Raw genomic sequence first — 11151 nt, forward strand, 5'->3', positions numbered from 1 at the left:
TTTCACCTTCCCATCTCCGTCTCCACCTTATCATAGACCACTTGTGTTCTATACACACCAACCAAGAAGGCATATAAATCGAGAAAGAAGAGAAAGTAGAGGATATGATTAGGCCCACAGACTCCTGCAACGTGAACGAATATGTGAAGAGAAGACTGATTAAGGGAATATGCAAAGAGAATCTAGAGAACCATGGAGATTAATATGTAAGCGCAAATTGGTGTTGAAGGCAGTACAAACCCATATCTCATACACTACAAATCTAGTGCAATAATCTTTTCTGAAGCAAGAGCACATTAAGATTCTTGAAGGTATGGGACGAGAGGAAGAGGGATCTACATGTTGCTGCCGCTCTACTGCCAGAGGTTGACTGTCGATCGGTGATCTTGGACTTTGAGCTCCTTCCTCGGGTCCCTGCGGCGCCAGAAGTAGTAGGGGATCAGTGGGAATGGCACCTTGGCCGCCCGGGATCACCTGTTCCGGCGCGAGCTCCGTGTTCTTCTCCGTTCATGTGAACCGCAGCAGCACTAGCTTTGGTATCTCCGGCGGCTTCACCACCACCCTCAACTTCTGCTCACCTCAATTCCTGACAAAATTCCGTCAAGCGAACTCGAACGAGATCACAAAGTAGGGCGGGAAAGTGAGGGTTGAGATGGCGTACTACCTGTTTCCGTTCGGTTTGTTCTCGTGGGCCGGAAGCCGATGAAGTGAACTTGAGAGAAAGCAGCGACGGGAGAGGGGACGCTGCCATGGTGGGGAGTTCAGAAGATAACCTGGGAAGTCAGAGAGGGTCACGCTGCATGCGCTGCTCTGCTTTCGTGCTCTATCATCATGGGCCAACCGGAGGCCCGTTGAGAGTGAGGCCCAATTGTCGGTGGACCAACTCACTGGTGCACGCGGCTGCACTCGACGTGTGGCCGGCCGTCTCCGTCTGCCAATTTTTTTCGTGGACATGGAAATCTTGCAAGATTTCACCCCGGTGGTTTTGTGAGGGAGAGAGCGAGGGAGGCGAGAGAGAGGAGAGAGTGGGAGAGAGGGCGTCGAGTTGAGATCGGCGATGGAGACGGCTATCTGCAGCAGAATTGCTCTCTCGCCCAACCATGTTGTGAACCCTAAGCCAGGTTCCTGTTCTTCTTCTTGTCCATTTACCGAGTTCTTTTCCTTCCAGGTACATATCTGGTTGTACGACGTAGGTATAGAGATCGATCTATTGGATCCCTGTAATTGCTCCAAGATACGCTCATTAGCTCTCATGTCATTTGGGGAAGTAAATGAAACACAAATCTGCATCAGGAGTGACACCTGCAGTAATACTTGGTGGGTAGTTGTAGAGGAATACCCCAACTGGTCAATAGGAAGTATCATGGAATCGGTGTGTGTAAAGGTCATGTAGATGTGATGTTCTGTACAGACACAGCTTGATGGGATACTAAATTCTATTGCTTTCCTCTGTTGATCTTTGTGTACTACAAGAAGAGCTTAAGAGCCCTTAATTGAATTACTAAAATAGGATATAATGAGGTTTATTCAGTCGCTTTAGGTTCTATTTTGTTGGTATTCAGTCTTATTGTTAGTGCAGGTGATGATATTGTGCAACCTTCTCGTTTGATAAATAGAAGTGCTGTATTGATGTTTCTGACATCAATCTGAAAGGAATAACAGGCAACTGTGAAGTATGTTTCGTTGGAGAATATTGCAGGATTACAGCCATTGGAGAGAGCCACGACTTAACTAATGACTTCTTAAATAGCCTATCGTACATCATTAGTATTTAATATGTGATTTACCTTTTTATATTGAATTAGATCTCAAAATTGCATTCATATAACTATCTGTGAAATACCTACAGGGCCTTCTATATGTGGTGTAAGAGATGTATGGTCACATAACTGTTTTATGTAGCCATTCTGCTTTCTTTTCCATTTTAGTTATCAGTATTTGTTACCGCCATGTTTGTGCTTAGTACATTATACAGGTCATGATAGATCCATAATCTTGGATCCTGCTATCAAGTTGCTTAACATTTGTCTGATAGCATGCTTTCTTATGCATTTAGTCAGTTTCTTTATCCATTTTTATAGGACTTTTATGCCATTTCATGCTGCATCTCTTGGAAATCTGAAAATTTTGTACTATTAAAATACAACTCATTTCCATATTATGATTCATTGAGTGTTCTTAAAATGTTGATTTTTATCAGAGAATTTTCTCTGTCACATGCCTAGCATATGAAGTTGGAATCTTTGGGTTAGTTTATCTTTAGAAGATCATGCCAACTAAAACCTCCTGGAAAATGTTAAAATATGGTTGCAGATCATAACAAATTTAAAACTGAAATTTTTGCTTGATGTTTGTAGATCATAATAAATAAATTTAAGGCAAAAAAAATTTGAGTTGACATAAACATATGCTATTCTGGATGTTTCCATATTACTATTTTGCCTGCTCATAATAAATTTAGGGCTAAAAAATTTCGAGTTGACATAAACATATGCTATTCTAGATGTTTCCATATTACTATTTTGCCTGCTGTTGATTGCTTGTATGTACAAATAATGTGTATGTATCTGATATCCAGGGGATAAGCTGTCTCAACACAGAGGACCTTGTGCAAATCGTGGCATTCTTATGGCAGTATCAGTAAGTGGACCTGGAAAAGGAGGTGGTGGTTTGCTGGAAAGGCCAACCATAGAAAAAGACAACACCTGGCCGTGAATCTGAGTTTGATTTGAAGTACGTGTTTTAAGATCGTCTAAATTTACAATTTTTAGTTATGATGGTATCAATCTATTTCCTATTGCTGCATGCATATCAATTTCACATTCGATATGATGCTTAGTGACTTTCCAGGTTACCATGAATAATTTATTTGACCTAATATTTCTAAGGATGTAATGATTGGATTCACCAGGATTGTAAAGAATTAATTATGGGTTTGTGATACTGGACATATATGCATGGGAATACAAGTATTGAACAGAATATTAGAAGTGCATTAATATAAGAAAGAAACTATAACCAGCCATGAAGGACTAGAAGATTCTGATAGAAATTAAGAAGGGACTAATTAATATCGGTATATGTTCCAGTTTTTCTAAATTATTTAGAAGATTTTGATAGAGACTAAGAAGCGACTAACTAAAATTTATATATGTTTCAGACTCCAAATTTTCCTCATCACAATTAGTGACCTTGTATTCAACTGTTCTCAGTAAACAATATTTCCAACCAAAACCATTTAAAATGCATGGTAATTGTTGTAAGTTTTAATCTTATCAATTATTTGTATTCTTTTGTAGCACTTATGACTATTGGTTTGCCTTTTATTACTTAGCTTCCTCTAATTTAGTCATTCACTTGTTACATACTTATTTTTCCGGACATAGTGATGGAGAACAAGGAAGTAGAGAGAAAGAGAGGGGAAGAGAGAGCAAGAGAAGCATGAGACCATAAACTTTTCTGAAATCCTTTGTAAAGCTAGATGGTTCTTTATCATTCTCCCTCGATGGAAAAAAACTCGACTTCAAAGAGTAATTTGCAAGGTACTAGTCTAATAAGTTTGATGCAAAGTCATGAAGTTCATCTAAAGTAATCCAAATGTAATCAGAAGCTGAATGATCACACCACTTGATAAGAATGTGTTGAGTTATGGTAGTAGTAGTCGTAACAAGGCAGTCATCAAGAATGACCTCTACGTTATCCTTGTGTTGTGGGAGAATCAGTGCTTTGGGAGGCTTATTGCATGCAAGAACATTGGTCGATAGAGGAGGCTCAAAACTACCCTGATATGGAGTTAAATCCTCTATATTGAAAACTAGACTAATAATTAAGTCAAAAGGCAAATCGAACATATATGTATTAGATCCTAGTCTTTGGATAATGGGGAAATGACCAATGGCTCAGGCATACAATTTTTTGAATGAGTTTTTAGGGAATCTCTCGGGGTGAATGCGAACCAAGACATAATTGCCAACTTGAAAGTCGACTTTGTAACTTTCATTACTTAGGGCAATTTTACATCGAATCTCAACATGCAAATCATGAATATGTTGAGCGAAGGAGTGGGTTGGTTCTGAGGCATGATAGTCAAGGGGAACGGGTGCAAGGTCAATGGGGGTGCGAGGAGTATAGTCAATGATAGTTTGAAATGAGCTTTTTCTGGTGGAGCGGTTGACTGAGTTATTATATGCAAATTATGCAGTGAGTAAGGTTAAGTCCTACTTTTTGTGTTTCTCCCCAACTAAACATTTAACAAGATTTCCCAAGGAATGGTTAACCTTAGTTTTTTATGAGTTTGAGAATTAATTATTATAAAGCATTTGAAATTTGAGATGCATGAAGAGTATTTAATCTATGTTTTAATTGATAGAATTTTATGAATTGCAGATTTACTTAATGGCATGCTTTCGATATTTGTCATGTATTCAATCTACGTTTTAATCGATAGACTCTCTATGAATTTTGGAATTGATTAATGGTACAACATTTTTTATGCATGATAAAATTTAGAATTTCTTATGGCAAATTTTAATTAGATTCCATATCTTTTTATTGATCGGTTAATTAATTTAAATCATGTCAATTATTTTGTTTGATGCTTATATTTGTCAGATTGAATTTAATTGATTGATTATGCAACATATTACAAGATTGTTAATTAATTGTTTAAATAAATATTCATTTATTGTGGCATACAAAAATCAAACATATTGAAATGCTAAGGTAAAGAGTAAAGGAAAAAGAGAATATTATATGCTTGTGGACTTTTACCATGGTAGGTGACGATGATTTCGACTTGTATTCATGGGTGAAGTGCCGGAAGATCGTCGTCATGTTGAGCCAATGCTCCGGGATCAACCATTTTTGTGGCGCTCTCAGATGCATCTCTTGTCTCCCCGCATGTATCTGACCATGACCGGCGCATTCATCTCCCACGGACCGTCGTTGTCGGATATGATGTTGGACGACAGGAACGCCATGAATCAGTTAATACTGGAGCAGCACCATCTTCCTAACACTTCATCGACGCACCAAGCTCATCATCCCATGGTAGAAGTGGGGAAGCATGATCATCTCCTCTTACGTAACCTTCTTCATCCGCTTATATGCCTTCTTGGCGTGCAAAGAACATTGGTAGCTTGCACGGAAAAACCATAGCAGTAGATTCATTTGAATATATTTTTAGGGATATGAATTGTTTAGCACATATATTAGCAAATCATAGCAAATATGCATAGATTTCATGTGTTTGGGGAGACGAAGCTTCTGTTTTTTTTTTGTTGTACTTTTATTATTATTATTATTATTATTTTTGACAGTTTTAGGAAGGTTAATTAAGTTTTTCTAATTAAAAGAAATAGAAAAGAGAGAGGGAAGATCCAAAACAAAGTTATTAGTTTGGTAGACGGCGTGAACATAACGAACATCGAGTGTTATCTCTCTATCTATTTAGGATATTTTATCAAAAAAATCCTTCGCTTTATTTTAATCGAATGACACCCATATATTTATTTCCACTTAGGACACTTCTTTTTTTACTTGGATGAAAAAGGACCTTGGACTTTTACTTAAATGACTTGATTACATATGCAATTTAGAGAATTTTAATTTTGATAAATATTTATCATAATTTTTTTTAAAATAAAAAAGATATTAATAATCTTCCAATCATGTCCTAGTGATTCCATAAAATTTTAAGTTGGTTTAATTGAAGTTGATTGAGTTACAGTAATTGAATTAGGTTATACTTGACCATACAACCTATTCAAAAAATATAATTTTGATAATTAATTATCATAAAATATTTTTAAAAATAGTGATTATGTGAAACTTTGAGTTAGTTTAGTAGAAGTTGACATACTTATACTCAAAATTGAATTAAGTTATGTTTGACTATAAAAAATATTCAAAAAAAATCTCTAACCTTAATAATTAATTATAATAAAACTGTATAAAAATAAAAAAGAGTACTAATCATCTTAGAATCATAGCTAAGTAGTTTAGGAAAAGTTTGAATTAGTTTAATAAAAATTAACCAAGTTACACTCCGAATTGAGATAAGTTACACTTGATCATAAACATATAAAAAAAAATTAATTAAAGAAATAACATTAATCATCTTAGAACTATTATTAGTAGTTTTGTGGAAGCAACGGTTGGTTTGGTTAAGTTAATAAAGTTAAATTTGATTACAATATCGGTTCAAAATTTTTTAACTTGGTAATTCATTATCATAAATTATAAAAAATAATATTAATAATTTAAAACCACATACTAATTATTATGCAACAGTTTTGCAAGATCTCATATTTATAAAAAAATATTTTTTATTCATAATTTACATAATTTGAATTATTATTTTTAAAATACTAATTTTTTTAACTAAAAAAAAGAATCATGTCTTCTTAGTAGAATCACAAAAAAATTTCTTTCACCCGAGCTTCAAATCTATTACAAAATAGTAGGTTATTCTGAAAATAAATATATGATAATAATACATTTCAATACTCGTCAAATATATAAATATTAATAATTTAATATAAAATGATAATATATCAATTTATTATGAAACTCATGTATTAGAAAAATAATAATAATTCTTATGTAATAAATAAAATTATGCATTAATCACATGCAATAAAATTATGTATATTCTCATTCATTCATCCAAATAGTAATACTTTTGCATTATGGTGACTCCTAGCTCCTTCCACAAGTTATATTTTTAATATGGGTCATTTAGTATAATCACATATTCTACATGATAACAATCATATTAATATCATTTAATTTAATTTAAAAATAAAAAAAGTATTAATTATTTTCAAATGACATATTTAGAGAAAACTTTTAAGTTCATCAAATTATAAAATCACGAGGCATCAATTTCTCAATAATCCTCAATTAGCAAAAATCTTGATTGAAATAATTGAATTGACTTTAACCAAACTCAATTCAATTATGATATAATGGAACCAATCTTATCAAGCTAGTTTTATTTATTATCAAGCTAGGATATAATGGAACCAATCTTATTAATTTTATTTATCAATCTTATCAATCTTATCATTTAGTATAATTTAGATTTAATTGATTTCAATTAGGTTAAGTGGATTTAAACTTATCAAGCTAGTTTGGAATCACATCGAATCGGTTTGAACTAATTAAATATGTTTGATTTAGTCAACTAACAAACTCAAACAAATAATGATAAAGAAAATTAGATAGTCACATAGTGTTAACCCAGAACTGACCCACTTGAGCTTTGGGTGGGTCACATGCATTACACATGCCTATCCCAGGTAGCAGGTTGGGTTGAGGTACAATGAGTTGAATAGAGGGATGACGATATGTCTAGCGCTAATTTCATAGTTGCATGAGCCTAGGTTTTTGAGCCGAGTTGAGCCTCGCTCTTGAGTTAGATTGAGTATTACTATTGAATTGATTCACAATTAACTTGTGAGTTGGGTCGTGACTAGCCACATAGGTTGGGCGACACATGACCACATGAGCTAGGTAATGTTTGGCCACATGATATAGATTGTGCTTGGCCATATAGGTTGGGTCATGTTTAGCTACATAGGTTGGATTGTAAATGATTACATGGGTTGGTTTTTGCCTAATCATATAGACTAAACTATATTTGATCACATAAGTTATGCCTAATCACATGGGTCCGATTGTATTTGACTACATGAGCTAGGTAATGTCAAACAATATTGTTTGAACTATACCTTACAACATGGGCTAGGTTATACTTCATCATATAAGTTAGATTATATCTGATCACATGGGTTGAATTGTACATAACTACATGATCTAGTCTAACCAATTAACTTAACTTATGTCAAATTCTAATTTGATCCATCTTATTAAATTAAATTAGATTTTAATATTTTTATAAGTATTTTAAATGTTATAAAATAATAATTAACCTCAAATCTATTTGTTTATAAATTACCTAATTTGGATTCATAATTCTAAATTTAAAATAATTAAATAATAATAATTCATACATAATTCCTTAAAATATAAAAATATATAATTAAATAAATTAAAATTATTATTAAATTAACAAGTCATTCTAATATCATAATTTAATAAATATTATTTAAAAATTATAAAAATTAAAAATTAAAATATTATTATGCACCATACAAATTATAATAATTTTAATATCAAAAATTTTAAAATATAAAATAAAAACTAGTAATAGGAAAAAAAAGGATCCTATCGTTTCTCATGATCATTTCTTTGAAAAATCTTATGCTCGACCCGACAAGAAATGAGTAAGAGAGAGTCTCTTTATATAAAAAAAGAACAAATGATAAACAATAATTCTATATAAAAGAAGATAAAATTATAATATTTACACATAAAAATAGAATTTGAACTATTTACTTTCTAAAAATAAAATCACTTATTATAAAAAATAATTAATAATTTAATTGATTAACAAAATTTTTAACTTATCTAAATGATTAAAAAAATAAATTTAATTATTTTTAATCATAAAATTAATAATTTATTTATGATAATTTAATTTATATCAAGGAAGAAAAAAATCATCAATGATTATAAGTTTAGATTAGTTTAGTAGAAATTTATTTAGGTATACTAAAAAATAAACGAAATTATACCTTAGTTATACTCCATCATTCAACCAATCAAAAAATTCTCCCATTTTAAGTGGATTTGATTCATAAACATTTTTGTCATTTAAAATACCCCATCTATTTCTCTCTCGCCAACGCATATGATTTATAAGCTCTCTGTCTCTCTCTTCGTCTCTATCAGAAAGCAATAAAGCAAGAAAGCAAGAAAGTATGACCACAGAAAGTATGAGAAAGTGTGACCACAGAAACCGTGAAAGTGTGACCACATAAAGTGTGACCACAGAAAGCAAGAAAGTGTGACCACAGAAAGTGTGACCACAGAAAGCAAGTGTGGCCACAGAAAGTGTGCCCCCCTCATGTTGCTTCTTAGTTCATGAGAAAGTATGACCACAGAAAGTGTGAGCCCCTCTTTGTCTCTCTCTTTGTCTCGATCCCCCTCATGTTGCTTCTTAGTTCATGAGAAAGTGTGACCACAGAAAGCAAGAAAGTGTGACCACAGAAAGTGTGACCACAGAAAGCGTGAAAGTGTGACCACAGAAAGCAACGTGAGAAAGTGTGACCACATAAAGCAAGAAGGCATGAGAAAGTATGACTACAGAAAGCAAGAAAGCAAGAAAGCAAGAAAGTGTGAGAAAGTGTGACCATATAAAGCGTGAAAGTGTGACCACAGAAAGCAACGTGAGAAAGTGTGACCACAGAAAGTGTGACCATAGAAAGCAAGAAGGCATGAGAAAGTGTGACTACAGAAAGAAAGAAAACAAGAAAGCAAGAAAGCAAGAAAGTGTGGCCACAGAAAGTGTGACCACAGAAAGCAAGAAAGCAAGAAAGTGTGACCACAGAAAGTGTGACCCCCTCTTTGTCTCTCTCTTCGTCTCGATCCCCCCTCATGTTGCTTCTTAGTTCATGAGAAAGTGTGACCACAGAAAGCAAGAAAGTATGACCACAGAAAGTGTGAGAAAGTGTGACTATAGAAAGCGTGAAAGTGTGACCACAGAAAACAACGTGAGAAAGTGTGACCACAGAAAGTTTGACCACAGAAAGCAAGAAGGCATGAGAAAGTGTGACTACAGAAAACAAGAAAACAAGAAAGTGTGACCACAAAAAACAAGAAAGTGTGACCAAAGAAAGCAAGTGTGACCACAGAAAGCAAGAAAGCAAGAAAGTGTGACCACAGAAAGCAAGTGTGGCCATAGAAAGTGTGACGCCCTCATGTTGCTTCTTAGTTCATGAGAAAGTGTGACCCCCTCTTTGTCTCTCTCTTCGTCTTGATCCCCCTCATGTTGCTTCATAGTTCATGAGAAAGTGTGACCATAGAAAGCAAGAAAGTGTGAACACAGAAAGTCTGAGAAAGTGTGACCACAGAAAGCAAGAAAACAAGAAAGTGTGAGAAAGTGTGACCACAGAAAGCGTGAAAGTGTGACCACAGAAAGCAACGTGAGAAAGTGTGACCACAAAAAGCAAGAAGGCATGAGAAAGTGTGACTACAGAAAGCAAGAAAGCAAGAAAGTGTGACCATAGAAAGCAAGAAAGTGTGACCACAGAAAGCAAGTGTGACCACAGAAAGCAAGTATGGCCATAGAAAGTGTGACCCCCTCATGTTGCTTCTTAGTTCATGAGAAAGTGTGACCACAGAAAGTGTGACCCCCTCTTTGTCTCTCTCTTCGTCTCGATTCCCCTCATGTTGCTTCTTAGTTCATGAGAAAGTGTGACCACAGAAAACCAAAAGTGTGACCACAGAAAGTGTGACCACAGAAAGCAAGAAAGTATGAGAAAGTGTGACCACAGAAAGCGTGAAAGTGTGACCACAAAAAGCAACGTGAGAAAGTGTGACCACATAAAGTGTGACCATAGAAAGCAAGAAGGCATGAGAAAGTGTGACTACAGAAAGCAAGAAAGTGTGACCACAGAAAGCAAGAAAGTGTGACCACAGAAAGCAAGAAAGTGTAACCACATAAAGCAAGTGTGACCACAGAAAGCAAGAAAGCAAGAAAGTGTGACTATAGAAAGCAAGTGTGGCCACAGAAAGTGTGACCCCCTCGTGTTGCTTCTTAGTTCATGAGAAAGTGTGACCACAGAAAGTGTGACCCCCTCTTTGTCTCTCTCTTCGTCTCGATCCCCCTCATGTTGCTTCTTAGTTCATGAGAAAGTGTGACCACAGAAAGCAAGAAAGTGTGACCACAGAAAGTGTGACCACAGAAAGCGTGAAAGTGTGACCACAGAAAGCAACGTGAGAAAGTGTGACCACATAAAGCAAGAAGGCATGAGAAAGTGTGACTACAGAAAGCAAGAAAGCAAGAAAGCAAGAAAGTGTGACCACAAAAAGCAAGAAAGTGTGACCACAGAAAGTGTGACGACAGAAAGCAAGTGTGACCATAGAAAGCAAGAAAGCAAGAAAGTGTGACCACAGAAAGCAAGTGTGGCCACAGAAAGTGTGACCCCCTCATGTTGCTTCTCAGTTCATGAGAAAGTGTGACCACATAAAGTGTGACCCCCTCTTTGTCTCTCTCTTCGTCTCGATCCCCCTCATGTTGCTTCT

The 11151-nt window shown here is 34.8% G+C and overlaps 2 long non-coding RNA genes across 2 annotated transcripts; one reads left to right on the forward strand and one right to left on the reverse strand.

Moving 5' to 3' along the window:
- Window positions 1-223: 223 nt before the first annotated feature.
- LOC108953746 (uncharacterized) lies at window positions 224-807 on the reverse strand. Its single transcript, XR_001979644.2, has 2 exons — window positions 665-807; window positions 224-586 (listed from the first exon to the last, which is right to left on the reverse strand). It is a non-coding gene; the product is annotated as an uncharacterized LOC108953746 (long non-coding RNA).
- A 13-nt stretch (window positions 808-820) lies between these two features.
- Window positions 821-5236, forward strand: LOC135623092 (uncharacterized). The gene is made up of 3 exons (XR_010491269.1): window positions 821-1121; window positions 2579-2733; window positions 4779-5236. It is a non-coding gene; the product is annotated as an uncharacterized LOC135623092 (long non-coding RNA).
- Window positions 5237-11151: the final 5915 nt, after the last annotated feature.

This window comes from Musa acuminata, chromosome BXJ2-9, assembly GCF_036884655.1.
Source record: "Musa acuminata AAA Group cultivar baxijiao chromosome BXJ2-9, Cavendish_Baxijiao_AAA, whole genome shotgun sequence".
Lineage (NCBI taxonomy): Eukaryota > Viridiplantae > Streptophyta > Magnoliopsida > Zingiberales > Musaceae > Musa > Musa acuminata.